At 44.5% G+C, this 14,122-nt stretch overlaps 1 long non-coding RNA gene across 1 annotated transcript; it reads right to left on the bottom strand.

Moving 5' to 3' along the window:
• Positions 1-2,882: 2,882 nt before the first annotated feature.
• LOC116868741 lies at positions 2,883-11,813 on the bottom strand. Its single transcript, XR_004382882.1, has 4 exons — positions 11,801-11,813; positions 10,195-10,811; positions 7,313-7,379; positions 2,883-2,893 (listed from the first exon to the last, which is right to left on the bottom strand). It is a non-coding gene; the product is annotated as an uncharacterized LOC116868741 (long non-coding RNA).
• Between the last annotated feature and the right edge of the window lie 2,309 nt (positions 11,814-14,122).

Raw genomic sequence — 14,122 nt, 5'->3', positions numbered from 1 at the left:
ATAATTCCCAGAAGATTCCGGAAGACATCCTCTTGCTCCCATTTAACAGAATTTCATCCCTTGCCGATGCCTAAACCAAACATTGGGTCTAAAAACAGGATTTCCGGGATGGCTTTACCCAATTAGGACCCATTTCCTAAGACTAGGGAAGGAACACGCACAAGGCTTGAGGATAGATAGCTAAACCACCAAAAAAAAGCTCTATCAGGAAGGAAGAATGGCAGGGAGGCACAATGAAGGATGGATGTTGGGTGAGCAGTCAACTATGTCTACATCACACATTCTTTATCATCTCAGTTAGCGTCTGTCTTTTACCAGCTCCAACATCCCCAGTTCAACAACTTCCTGGGTCTCCTTTTTGGTGATGCAAATAACCACCTCTCCCTGCCCTTCCAAACACACCCACTGTGTCCTCCCACTCCATAATAAGCACTCCTACACTGTGAAACTCCTCTCAGGAGCATTCCACTCCCCTTGAGAGCATTCCACTCCCCTCCTGCTTAACAAATCTAGCATCCCTTAGAACAAGCTTTCCCCAAGGCCCTCTCTAGTAGTTCCCTGCTTCATCTCTAACACCCCCAGCATCTCAGGATTGGGTAATCGCTATGGACTGAAGATGTGTGTGGCCCACCATCAAATTCCTATGTTCGAATCCTAATTCCCAATGGGATGGTATTAGGAGGTGGTAATTAGGTGATGAAGGTAGAGCCCTTGTGAATGGGATTAGCACCCTTAAGAGAAAAAATAAGAGGGAGCTTCCTTCCCCTCCCCCCTCTCTAGTAGGAGGATAGGACAAGAAGATGACCATCTGCAGACTAGAAAGGGGTCTCTCAGCAGACACCAGATCTGTCAGCACCTTGACCTTAGGCTTCGCAGCCTCCAGAAGTGTGATAAATAAATATTTGTTGTTTAAGCTACCCAGTCTATGGTAATTTATTGTAGCCCAAACTGACGAAGACAGCTATCCTCCTCCTAGTGTTTCCTGATTCTGCTCTCCCCACTAGGTAGTTGAAACTCCAGATCCTCTGAGAACCTGGGTCAAATGGTTTTGTCACCCCTCCCTGTTCCCCACTGCTGCCATCCATCTACCTCCTAGTCATTCCTCTCATTTGCTAATAATCATAACACCTATTGACAGCATTCCTCCATGTCTATTTCTCCTGAATTTAGCATCCGCATGTCTATTCCCACTCAAAACCCTACTCTTCGTGGTGACACTTCCTCTCCCTTACTCTTCTTCAACCAACTATTTCTAAGGTCACATTCTGGACCTGGGCATCACACAGGTAATTTCGGACAGCTACCTATTTTTTTTAAAAGCTCTTTCCCTGACAATACCCAGGAAAATTCACATTTAATTTAATTTAATTTAATTTAATTTAATTTATGTGTTAAGTTAGCACATAACTTCTTTGTTGTAGCTTTCTCACTGCTAGGAATCTATCCCAATAGAGCAAAAATATAACAAAATGTTAAAATGCTAGCAAAAATATAACAAGATGTAGGAATAAAGCTAGTCATAAAGCAGCATTATTTGTAATAGTGAAAGACCAGAAACAAGCTAAATATACAACAGGGGCATGGCTAAATGAATTACAGTCTATCTGTACAATGGGGTGCTATGTCCCTATAAAATGCAACAAGGAAGACCTGCATCTCCGATAAAAAAGTGATCTTTGAAATATTTTATGTTAAGAAAAAGAAGAAGAAGAAGCAAGGTACAAGATAATGTGCATTGTTTGCTGTGTGTGTATAAGAAAGGAAAGAAAGTATCACTGGTGGTAGTTGTGTGTGTGTGTGTGTGTGTGTGTGTTTATCCAAAATGAAGGTATCTTAGTTCAGGCTCTTCTAACAAAATCATCCACTGGATGGCTTAAGCAACAAGCATTTATTCTTCATAGTTCTGGAGGCTGGGAAAGTCCAAAGTCAAGGTGCTGGTAGATCCAGCCTGTAGTGAGAACCACTTTCTGGCCTGTAGACAGCTCCCGTCTTGCTATGTCCTCACATGGAAGGGAGAAGGAGGAAGCAAGACCTCTCTTATCTCTTGTTATGAGGGCACTAATCTCATCATTAGAGCCCTACCTCATGACCTAATTACCTCCCAAAGGCCCGTCTTCAATTATTATCCCATTGCATTCATGTTAACCTATGAATTTTGGAGTAACCAAACATTCCATTCATCACAGAAGGTAAGCCAAAAACTAATCTTTAAAATGGTTAGCAATAAGGGGAAAGAAAGAATTTGAGAGGCGGAATGCAATTTTGGAATCATGTAATGTTTCATATAATTTTTTTTAAAAGGGGGGCGCCTGAGTGGTTCAATCAGTTAAGCCTCCAACTCTTGACTTCAGCTCAGGTCATTTCAGGGTCATGTGATTGAGCTAACTATCAGGCTCTGGGCTCAGCAGGGAGTCTGTCTGAGTTTCTTTCTCTCCCTCTGCCACTTCCCCTGCTTGCTCTCTCTCTCTCACTTTCTCTCAAATGAAAGATTAAAAAAAAAAAACTTAAAAAATAAGTTAATTCAAAAAGGAAAAAAAGCATCTCTAAACGTAAAAAAGAAGCTTCAACAAATGACCTTATTGTATATGAGGTTGGCAGAACAACCATATAGAAAATAAATATTTCCAATGACTTAGAAACCTAGTATTTTGACCATGTGACCCTAGTGAGTGATATTCTAAAGTGATATTCAAGAAATCTTGAACTGCACACTGTAGTCTCATTGTTGACAATAAAGTTGGAGTATTGGTTTCTTATTGCTCAAGGTAACAAATGACCACAAATTTAGTAGTCTAATACAATACAAATTTCTCACCTTATAATTGTACCTCTGGACACAATTCCTCTCCTCCACCTGTGAGCCTATGAAACCTAAGCAGCAAGTTGTCTGTTCCTAAAGTATAATGCAAAGACAGGCATAAGATAACAATTAGACATTTGGTTCAAAGAAGATGAAAATGGAAGAGGGAAAAAAAAAAAAGAGTCACATGTCCCAAGTAATTTCAAAATCCAGCCAGAAAAACTCCATTTGGTTCCATGGTCTGGGAATAATCCTCTCTCGTTTGTGGTTCCACCCTTTAGAGTCATCTTTTATTTATTTTAAGAAAAATAGCACATGTTTGCAGTTTAGTAGTTTTATCAACTTGTTTCTTGCCTGTAGAATTTGAGGGATAGGGGTGTTGGTGTCCAGCAGTCTTCTTTCATTTTGTCCTTTCTCTGTACCTTTCAGTCCAAGTTGGCTGTATTTCTGCTGAAATACATTGCAAGAGCCTTGTGGATCTCCTGGGTCTACCTCAGGGATTTGCTCCATTACACAAGATGCTCCCCTACCGAAATTTCCTGGATAATCCCATCTCTATTTCTGGCTTCTGCTGAGGCAGTTGAGGGGTCCATGAATCACACACCTTCACGGAGCCCCCCGTATGACTGGGGAGTCTGAACAATGGCTCCTCCAAGGCACTCACAACAGGTTGTCCGTCCACACCCTTCAATTTCTTCCCAGACTATGTTTCCTGGTGGTGACTCTCCTCATTTTAGCTTCTTTTGCAATCTGGGTAAACTGAAAATTGCGCAAACTATCAAGCTCTGGTTCCTTTTTGCTTAATCCTTTCTCAACCTAGCTCTTTCCTCTTACATCTCACTATAAGAAGCAAGAAGAAACCACACCACATGTTGAACCCCCTGCTTGGAAATCTCAGCTAAGTATCTAAATGCCGGGATGCCTGGGCAACTCAGTTGGTTAAGCTACTGCCTTTGGCTCAGGTCATGACCTCAGGGTCCTGGGATTGAGCCCCACATCGGGCTCCCTGTTCAGCTGGGACCCCGCTTCTCCTTCTTCCTCTGCTGCTCCCCTTGCTTGTGCTTTCTGGCTCTCTCTATCCTTCTGATAAATAAATAAACAAAATCTTTTTTTTTAAGGTAAATATCTAAATTCGTCACTTACAAGTTTCGCTTTCCACATAACTGCACAACCCAATTCAGTGCTTTCAGCTGATTCCCTTTCCACTAGCTACCAAGAATACGTCTCTCATTTCCATCTGAGCCTTGCCGACAGCTCTTTTAATATCCATGTTTCTATCGGCGGTCTGCTCAGGACGGTTCAGGTACCCTCTGAGATAATTACCCTGCTTCTCACTTCCTTCTGAGTCAGCACTAACAGAGTCAATCACATCCATATTTCTATTAACAACTTATTCAGGGCGATTTACTTTTTTTTTCTTTTCTTATCATGCTCTAAAAATTCTCCCAGCTGCCAGCCTTCTTCATCCATATTTTTAGGTATTCGTTTCAATAGCACTTTGTGTCCAGGCACCAAAATCTGTATGAGCTTCCTAGCACTGCTATAATAAATTATCATGGCCCCAAACAGCAAATTTATTGGCTCACCGTTCTAGAGTTTAGAAGTCTGACAGGGCTGCTTTCCTTTCTGGAGGTTCTAGCAAAAACCTATTGTCTTGCATTTTCCATCTTCTAGATGCTTCCCCCATCCCTTGACTCATGATGCACTCTGTCTTCAGTGCTAGCAATGGCCAGTCTAATCTTTCTCCTGAGGTATTCTCCGGTTTGGATTCTTCTGCCTCCCTCCTCATCATTTAAGGACTCTTGGGACTCCCTTGGGCCCACCTGCAAAACCCAAAGTACTCTGCTTGTTTTAAGGTCACCTGACTAGTAAACAAGTCTACCTGCAACCTTAATTTCTCTTGCCATGAAACATAACAAATTCAGTTTCTAGGGATTGGGACATAGACATCTTTGGGGAGTCAGGGATGGATTATTCTGCCTCTCAGAGTCAGTATTGTTATTTTGAAATAGACACACATCTACAGATAGACACACCTACATATACGTACAAAGATAAAACAAATAAGTACTTCCTATAAAGTTAAAAGGAATCAAACTGATTTTCAGCATATGATAAAAGAGGTATAAATATAAAATCTAAGTAAAAACCCTGTGTGGCCAATAAGCATATGAAAAAAAAATGATCAACATCAACATCAGAGAAATGCCAATCAAAACCACAATGAGGTAATCACATTACACCTATTAGGATGGCTACTATTTAAAAGAATGAAAAGTGGGGCTCCTGGGTGGCTCAGTAGGTTAAGCGTCTGCCTTCAGCTAAGGTCATCATCTCAGGCTGCTGGGATTGAGGCTCACATCAGGTTCCCTACTCAGTGAGTTTCTCCCTCTGCCTCTCTACCCCCGTCATGTGTTCTTGCATTCTCTCTCTCAAATAAATAAATAAAATCTTTTTAAAAATTTTTTAAAAAGAAGGAAATCCTGTCACATGCTAGAAAATGGGTGAATCTTGAGGACATGTTAAGTGAAATGAGGACATTGTATTAAGTGAAATGAAGCAGTCATAAAAAGACAAATACAGAATGATTCCTCTTATATGCAGTATCTGAAGTAGTCAACTCATAAAAAGTAGAATGGTGGTTACCAGGATCTGGGGCAAAGGGGAATGGGTAGCTGTGATCTAATGGTTACAGAGTTTCAGATTTGCAAGGTAAAAAAAGCTCCGGATCTCTGTTTCACAACATCATAAATGTACTTATCAGTCCTGAACTATACACTTAAATGGGTAAGATGATCAATTTCATGTTAGGTTCAATAAAGTTTATGTTATCTGTAAATATTATCACCATAAAAAGAAAGAAAGCAAAAGAATCGAGTTTCTATTCTTTTTCCTTGCAAAGTGTATTTCAGAATAACCCAATAATTGATGGAAGTTCTTCATAGAGGAATCACAGCTCATAAATGCAGAAGGAATGACAGATTTCAAAAAATCACAATTTCACAACCCCAGAAGAAATAACGAGTGGAGGCCACAAATGACTACATAAATCTTCAGGTGAAGTTTGTGGGGAAACTTTGTAACCAACAGACCAAGCTGACAACTCCTGAATCCATAGTTTATTTTTAACATCCGAAGAATGGGACAACAAGCTATGACACAGTCCCCACTGTGATGCAGTAGGAAGCATACAACACAACCTGTGAAGTATCTAATGCAACCTATAATGTACACTTGCTGAAGAAAAAAAGAGAAAAGCACAGAAAACAGAAATGCAGAAAAAGAACATCAAAAAATGCCTAGATGAGTACATTACAGAGTCACACAAGGATGGACCACCAGCAAAAATGGCAGAGTAAGGAGCTCTGAAAATTCTCTCCTCTATAAAAGCAGAATCATCAGAATCAACGTTTTTCAGAACTCTGCAAATTCACCTGAGTTTATTATTAACAGAGCATGTATTCAAAGAAAGCCAGCAGAATCTCATTAGGAACAGTGAGCTGTGTGGCCAAGTAACTTGCCCTCATCCCATCCCCCACTCTCTGGCTCCAAATAGTCTTTAAAAAATAACAGCCCGCACTTGCTGTGGTAAGTAGCAACCTGGCAGCCTTCGGAAAGAAAGAACAGGGCGGAGCCCTTTCAAAGCCACAGTCCTAAAGAATTATCATTATCTGACCTGTCTGGTTAATTTTGGAAGATCCCACTTACCAGGCTATCTCTCTTTGACCTGACTGTGCTTTTCCAGAGGAAAGAAAGAGTGAAAAGCTTTTTTCCCCTGGGGGCACATTGAAAACAATTAAAAGCAAATGTTTAACTTCCACACTACCTAGGGTGGTGGCTAACAGTTGGAGCAGTATTAGGTTAACCAAAAAAACATAAAGTGAGACGTTGGGAATGAGATATCCATAGGTACCTGCAAAATCTCTGACATATTCCTGGGGGTCTGGAAGATTCCCTAGGTTTATAAGGCTGGGCAAGAGTTCAGGAAAGTCCTGAGAAGGCCCTAAGCTCTCACCTTTGACTCACTCTAAGGATCTACACACCCAAGTGAAAGCTAAGGAAGGGGTGTCAACAATCTGGTTGAGTGCTGGAAATGGGCACCAAGATGTACCCAGAGTCCCCTGACAAAGACTGTAAGACTCAACATCTCCAGGCTAACACTCGTCGTCTCCAGACATTTAAAACGCTCTGTCCAATCACTGGCTGACCACTTAACCTAAGCACACAGAGACTCCAGTGGCCACACACAATCATGAATACAGACTTTCCCCAATTCGTTCAGAAAGGTCATTAAGCAAACAACAGAATCTATGACAAACAGCGACAAAAACCGACACGGAGGATGGGAACAGAATTCAATTTCCAGACCTGCCATATTGTATTAATTTAAAAGTACAGCTTTCAACAAAAACACTATGAGAGGCGCAAAGAAATGAGAAAGTTGGACCCATCCACAGGAAAAGAGGTAATCAATGGCAACTGCCCCAGAGGAACCCCAGCTGATGAACTTACCAGAAAAGACTTTAAATCCATGTCTTTAAACAGTGAAATGCTGTTCAGCCATAAAAGGAGTGAAGTACTGAAACACAGCAAAACACAGATGGACCTTCAAAGTACTATGTGAAGTGAAAGAAGCCAATCCATGATGTCATTTTAATGAAATGTTCAGAATAGGCAAAATCTATAGAGATATAAGGTAGATGGGGGACACCTGGGTGGTTCAGTTAGTTATGCATCTGACTCGTCATTTCTGCTCAGGTCATGATCTCAGGGTCCTGGGGACTGAGCCCTGTGGCAGGCTCTGTGCTCAGCGGGGAGTCTGCTTGAGGGTTCTCTCCCTCTGCTCCTCTCCTCTCTCTCAAATAAATAAATAAATCTTTAAAAAAGAAAGAAAGAAAGAAAGAAAGAAAAAAGAAGTAAATGAGTGATTGCCCAGGCTGGGGGAGGGTAGGTGCAGGGGAATGGGAGTGACTATCTATGAGTAGGGGGGTTTTCAAGTCAAAGAGTGGCCTCTACCTTGGATGGTCAGTGGGTCAGTTATGACAAATTATCCAAGCCCAGAGTGGGAATCCAAGGGTAAACAGAACAGATACGCCCCTGCCCTCAGGCAGCCCAGCCTCAAGTCTAGTGAAAGAAGCAACCGTGAATCATGTCATCAGCCCGGGGTCGGGTGGGCGGGCCCTAAGGAGCAGTGACAATCCTGCAGGAGCTCCTGACCAAGAGGCCACACAAGGACCAGGTAGTTGGGAGGTCCAGATGCCCAATGGCAGCCTCCCATGGGACAGGAGTAGGGGGTCCCACTATTTCCTCATATGGGTGATGGTTACATAAGTGTGTTCACTTTATGAAAATTCAGCAAGCCATTTACCCATGGTAAGTTCTCTCCCCATACATCATGCTTTAGTAAAAAGTTTCCTGGAAAATTCTCCGTTGATTCAAATATTCTGCTGGAATTAAATGTAGACACCTTTCTGCCTCTCTCTGTATCCCCCCACTTCCTCTGTGGCTGTCGCTCATGTCCTCAGTCCTCATTCTCTGTGCTCTAAACTCACCAGCCTTCATTTGGTGGCAGGAATGCCATAATTGTCCCGGCCTGAGAATTTTCTACATGGTTTTCCTTTGCCTGAGGTGCATTTGTCTGTTCCTCACAAACTCAGTGTTTCTAAAAATCCAGTCTCAGTCAAAATGGCATCCTCTCAGAGGCACTCGACCTCAATGCTCCATCTATGTGGCCCAGTGCCCTGCGCTGTCCTGACACAGTGCCCTGTGCGTGTTCCTCATTGTACTAGATTCATTGTACTTCCGTGTCTTACTACCTGTCTCCCATGATAGACTACAGTATCCAGGGAAATCCAGGCTGTATCTTATGCAACATTTTACCCCCCTGCCCAGCAAAAGGCTTAATGTATAGTGCACCCTTGTAATAAATATTTGTGAATGAATGAATGGGGAAATGGGAGGCAATGATCAACCCAAGAGTGGAGCCAGGATGCGGCCTTTCAGGCACTGTAGCAAGCCATTCAGTGAGGTTTTGGTGACAAAACAATTCTTGTGTTTTGTGGCCCCCCATTCAGTCACCCTAGATTAGCAATAACTGGACATCAGGAATTAGAGGTACTCCTAGAGCCAATCTTCCAAGGGGAAGGAAACGCATTAAATTGCCCAATGAAAGGAACAAGGCCCCTGTAATTCCCGCCATCTCTGCACCCCTACCCACCTGGGAAATCTGTGATGTCACAGAGTCTTGATTCTTAACACAATGGCACAGGGGCCGCTCTGGCTTGTCAGAGGATGTGACTGTCATAGCGTCTTTGTGTGTAGGTGTGACAATGCTTTCCCCACACAGCGGGGAGAAACTGCAGGCTGTAATTGCGCTCTGGCCCCCTATTATCAAAACCATACCACTTCCTCCCCAACCTTAGAATATACTCCCCTAAAGGTACCAGGTGCAGCTGGGGAAGATCTCTCAATGCCAAAGGAGATGTGTAAAAAGTAGGAAGAGCTTAAATCAGGGCTGGTCAGAGATAAGGCCAGCATCCCTGGGTCAGCCCCACACTGGTAACCTGCTCTCAGAAGGAAGCCATTGGCCCACCCCATCAGTCTGCTCTGACCGGCCACCTGCCCATAGCCTGCCTGGCCTCAGAGGGACCCCCTGATTCCAGAATACAGTCTTGCCCTTCAAAGTACATCTGATTTCATTACCCATACTGTGAACTTGCCGGGGCAAGACACCAATATCTCCTGAGAACCTGAATATACAAATGGATGATGGCCAGACCATAAATGACAATAGAACTCTTACCCACCGTCTGTAACAACCAGTTCAGGAAGCCAAATGCTCAAAGCAATTGGCCTGGTATGGTCAGGAATTGTTCCCATGACTTCCAGCTTCTTGATTTCATGTACCTGTTTCCCACCCAGGGCCCACCAAATAAAGGCAAATGGGCTAACCCCCAATCACACAAGATGCCTGGCTTCTAGTCAGGCTCCCTCCAGGGTCCCCATGCCAACAACCTCCAATCATGGCACACCTGAAGACTTCCTTCCTCTCTGTGCTAGAACATCTTCCACTCCCTGCCTGCCTTTAAGTCCCTGAAAAAGAAATGGTGGCTGACTCCCTTGCTGTAATAAGGCTTTGAATAAACAGCCTCTGTTTGTTCTCATCTAGGAGGTCTTCGCTTCCGTCCACAATTCTCCTGGCGGGTCCAACAAGACATAGTCTGCACTGCACATCCTGCTGACCCCAGCCTTTGGCCAGGGGCATTATTTGCAGACAACATATGAGCCCTCTGTGCCTTGTCACTCGTGACTTGTCAAATCCACTCCAGGGTGGTGAGTCAACACTTAGTCTGAGTTACCCCCCGCTTGGCATTGAGTCCTTAGCTATGTCTTACCAGTTTAGTGCCCAGGTTTTTGACTGGGTCTCCTTTGTTTGCATTCTTGGTGGAATTGGGCCGTTCCTCTCTTTTGTGCTTCCATTTGGTGCTGTTCTGTCAAAACTCTTGGTCACCAGATGGAGAATCACAGGGCAGAACACAGACAGAGGCCCCCTGTAGGTTGTAGGTCAAGCCAGCCTCATAGAGTGGTGAGATTGTGGTTCTCACTGCACCAGAATCCATTCAGACAAACTGCTGTGGATGACCAGTAAAGCTGAATGAGGGTCTCCTTCCATCTCAATACCTTGTCCAGAGAGAGTCTTCTCTCTGGTTTTCCACAGGGAGTGCAAATTGTCAGGTCTGCATTTGGAGACAGCCAACTCTCAGGCTGAGGTCCTACAGACACAAGGTGTCAAAGCATCACCTTTCTACAGACCACGGCCAGCTCCCATGGGGTCTCCAAGTCCTCTCCTTCTCAAGGAAAAACTCCTGCCTCTGACCGATTATTCTCATTAGAATCCAAATCCTTGTGCCTGTCTTTCCAAACGGCCTAACTTCGCCAAGGATCGTTTGGACTTTCAGTGGCCACTCCAGGGAATGCTTGACTTGCACAAAATTGTTCATTTGAGAGACACCTTTAGAAAACAAAAGGAACAAGAGGGATATTTTTATCAGTGTGCTGAGGTCCCCAAAGTAAATTCTGATTTAAAAATTGCTTCACTGGAAGATTCTTCGGCCAAAGCTAAGGAGCAATTTGAAAACTCAAGTAACAGCCAACTAGACTTGTTGCCCTTAATCTTTCTCCTCCTTGTCCTGTGCTTACTTCCCCAGATGCAGCCCTGCCTCTCCCCCCTTACTCTTCCACGGCCCCCCTCCACAGCTCCAGGGACCTCTCCTCCTCCTCCCCAGTCTAGCCCCTATGCTTTCCCCAAAAGCTCCTAAGATCCTTAAATTCCAGTCACCTCTAAAGATTCATGCCTGCCATGAGCCAGGTATGGAGATAACTGTAGAATTAACTAATTAACCAGAACTGAATGGGTAACTATAATTAAAGATGTCCCTAAACCCAGAGAAGACTAGCAACTATTTGTAGAAGAATTAGAATTTGTTTGGGTGCATGGGAGCCTGGGTCACCTGAGCTGTCACCAATTTCACCCACAATGGTCAGACCCTCAGGGCTGAACCCTGGATGACAGGAGCTAATTAAACTGATGTTGTTCTCTCGAACCTAAAGGTCAAAAACAGGGTCCAAAATAGAGCAAGATCCCCTAAAAACCATCCCTGAAACTTTTCTAATAAAAACCCCCTGGGTCACAATTCGATTGTTCAAAGGAAGAAAAGCGAGGCTCTGGGTCCCTGTTGTTTGTGTGGCTGTTTGTGTCTCCAACACTCATCCAGATGTGTGAGTGAAGGTGTTCTGTAGATGTAATGAACATCAACCATCAGTTGGCTTTAAATAGAGGAGATCACCTGTGATATAGGGTGGGTGGGCCTAAAGAGCACAAACCAGGGTTTCCCAAAGAAAAAATTCTGCCTCAAGACTAACATCGAAACCCTCCCTGGGATTCCAGCCTGCGGGCCTGCCTACAGATTTCAGACTCAGGCCTGCAACTTCGACTCTTACCTGAATTTGCAGCTTGTGCTACAGATTTGGACTTTCCACCCCCCACGACCTAGTGGGGAAGACGTCGGCAGGGCCACACTCCTGCCAAAGTCTCGGGGGGAGAAGCCATCTTCATCTCTTCCTGTTTCCGGAAGCTGGTAATCTACGGCAGCTGGTAATCTTTGGCCTTTCTCGGCTTGTGGTCACATCCCTCCATTCTCTGCCTCTGTCTTCATGTCGCTTTCTCCTCTGTGTATGCATGTCCCATCTCCCTCTGGCTCACCCTGATAAGGACATTTATCATTGGGTTTAGGGTCCACCTGGGTAATCCAGGAAGAACTCCTTATCTCAAAGTCCTTACCTTGGTTATATCTGCACAGACTCTTTTCCTGAAGATGGTGACATTCACAGGTTCCAGGCATTAAGATGTGGACATATCCTTTGGGGATTCATTCAACCCGTCTTGGTGGGACCAGATGATTTCAAATGGGTATTAGCTGAACAAGTCATCGATGTTCCTCTGCGATGTAGGTACCGACCCAGAGCGGCCTTCTGCCACGATCAGAGAAGTCACTGGGTCCTGCAGTGTCCAGTGACCACCTTCCTTCAAAGGCCTGAGGCCCTAGACAAGAGCCCAAACCAAAAACTACAAGAACATGTCAGACACATTCCAACACTGGGCCCTTTCTAGTCCCTTTTGGAAGCAGGGGCAGTACCACTGTAATCCAGCTCCTGCTGGTGCCTCCCAGAAACCCTCTTCCTGGGAGAAAGGTGCTCACTCCTGCCGTAAACAGACCAGGCTCCCAGAATGTGTGAAGGTCCTCCTCATCGCCTCTTGCTAAAGGATGGCACCCATCAGTGCCTCTCAGTGACACTCGGGGTATACCGTCCTTCCTGTCTTCATCTGTTGATACACACGTTCATCCACCAACTGAACAAACCCGCTGAGCAACTTCCAGAGCCCAGGCCTGCACTCACGGCTGGGCACAAAGACACAAATATGTCACAGTCACGAAAATCCCAAGAAGGCCGTGATTTCCAGACACCACAGGTAAACAACGAAATTACAAGGCACTGCAGAGGAATAAATCAAAGACAATGGGGGCCCCAACAGGGGAGGGAAGCGGGATTTTTGCAGATACTTAATCCCCAGGTGGGACAGTGATTACCACCATTTTACATTCATGAGGAAATGGAGGGTCCAAGAATCAGTCACTAGCCTACAGAAGAGAGAGAAGGGGAGAATTGGTAGGAACTGGAGGGATAAGGCATGAAGAAGACCAAAGTGGTGAAGGCAGCCTTGCATCCTAATATTTTTCCTGGGACACTTGGGATTTTTTTGTTTGTTTGTTTGTTCCTCCACCTTCTATTCTCCAGGGAATCATTATCAAGGGAAATCCTCCTTTCTTCACTGTCTTCTCCAGAGAATCTTGGCCCAGGAGAAAGGAAATGGAAAATGGCTTTGGGCCATCTTATTTGTGAGCTGGAAGGTTGACATCCCAGCAGGAGTTGTCTCTGCCTCCCTAAGTGGGATTGGAGTCATGCAACCCTGCCTGGCCTCTCAAGCTGATTATAGGCCACTTCCTCTGAGTTGACTGGCCTATTTTAATTCTGTGTTAGGAAATCTCCCTCATTAGCATTTGCCGCTCTGTTTGAGGGTCAGAGAATTTGTCAGGTTAGCAAAGTTTATCCCTGGAATTTTCTCATCTTCCTTTTCATTCCCACAGAATATCCCTACGGATTGACTTCCTCACTCCTTGCATTACCCAATCTCAGGGGCGGAAGGAGGTAGTAAGCTTGTATGTCTCTTGTACTAAGAGGTACAAAGAAAATGTGATGGAATGAGAAATACTGATTCTTGGAGTTCGGAGACCCAGATTATAGGAGTAGACTTCTAGGCAAGGAAGGGGAGAGATTCTCATTGGCACTGGGTGGATTCCACTAGAAAGGGATTGCTAATTCTCCTCAAAGGTTAAAGTAATGCCTGCTAGCTGAGTCTCCACTGCCCACTTCAGTCTCCTTGTGCATCGCCAGAGCTGGAAGAGTTGGGATTGTCACCCTCACCAGCTCATCCCCAAATGGTATTCCCAACTCTCATGGGTTTTTTTTAGCAAGCTGTTCTGGAAGCATGGTGCATGGTGGGCCTGGTCAGAAAAGAGTGCATGAACAGCAATCCCTGGGCCTGGGTGGAGTGTTGGCTGGGGTTCAGCCAATCTACCTGCTCGTTTCACAATCCGTCCATGAGGCATTGCCTGACTAATGCCCAAATCAAGTCTTCCCGGTGCTCTTGCTATTCTGCAGCATGGACAGGCTGGATGGTCATCAAGTCTGTTCCCTTTTCCT

Source organism: Lontra canadensis, unplaced genomic scaffold, assembly GCF_010015895.1.
Source record: "Lontra canadensis isolate GAN:19392208 unplaced genomic scaffold, GSC_riverotter_1.0 scaffold16, whole genome shotgun sequence".
NCBI classification, from domain to species: Eukaryota; Metazoa; Chordata; class Mammalia; order Carnivora; family Mustelidae; genus Lontra; species Lontra canadensis.
The sequence above is the reverse complement of the archived record's forward strand: the minus strand, read 5'-3'. Positions and strand labels throughout refer to the sequence as shown.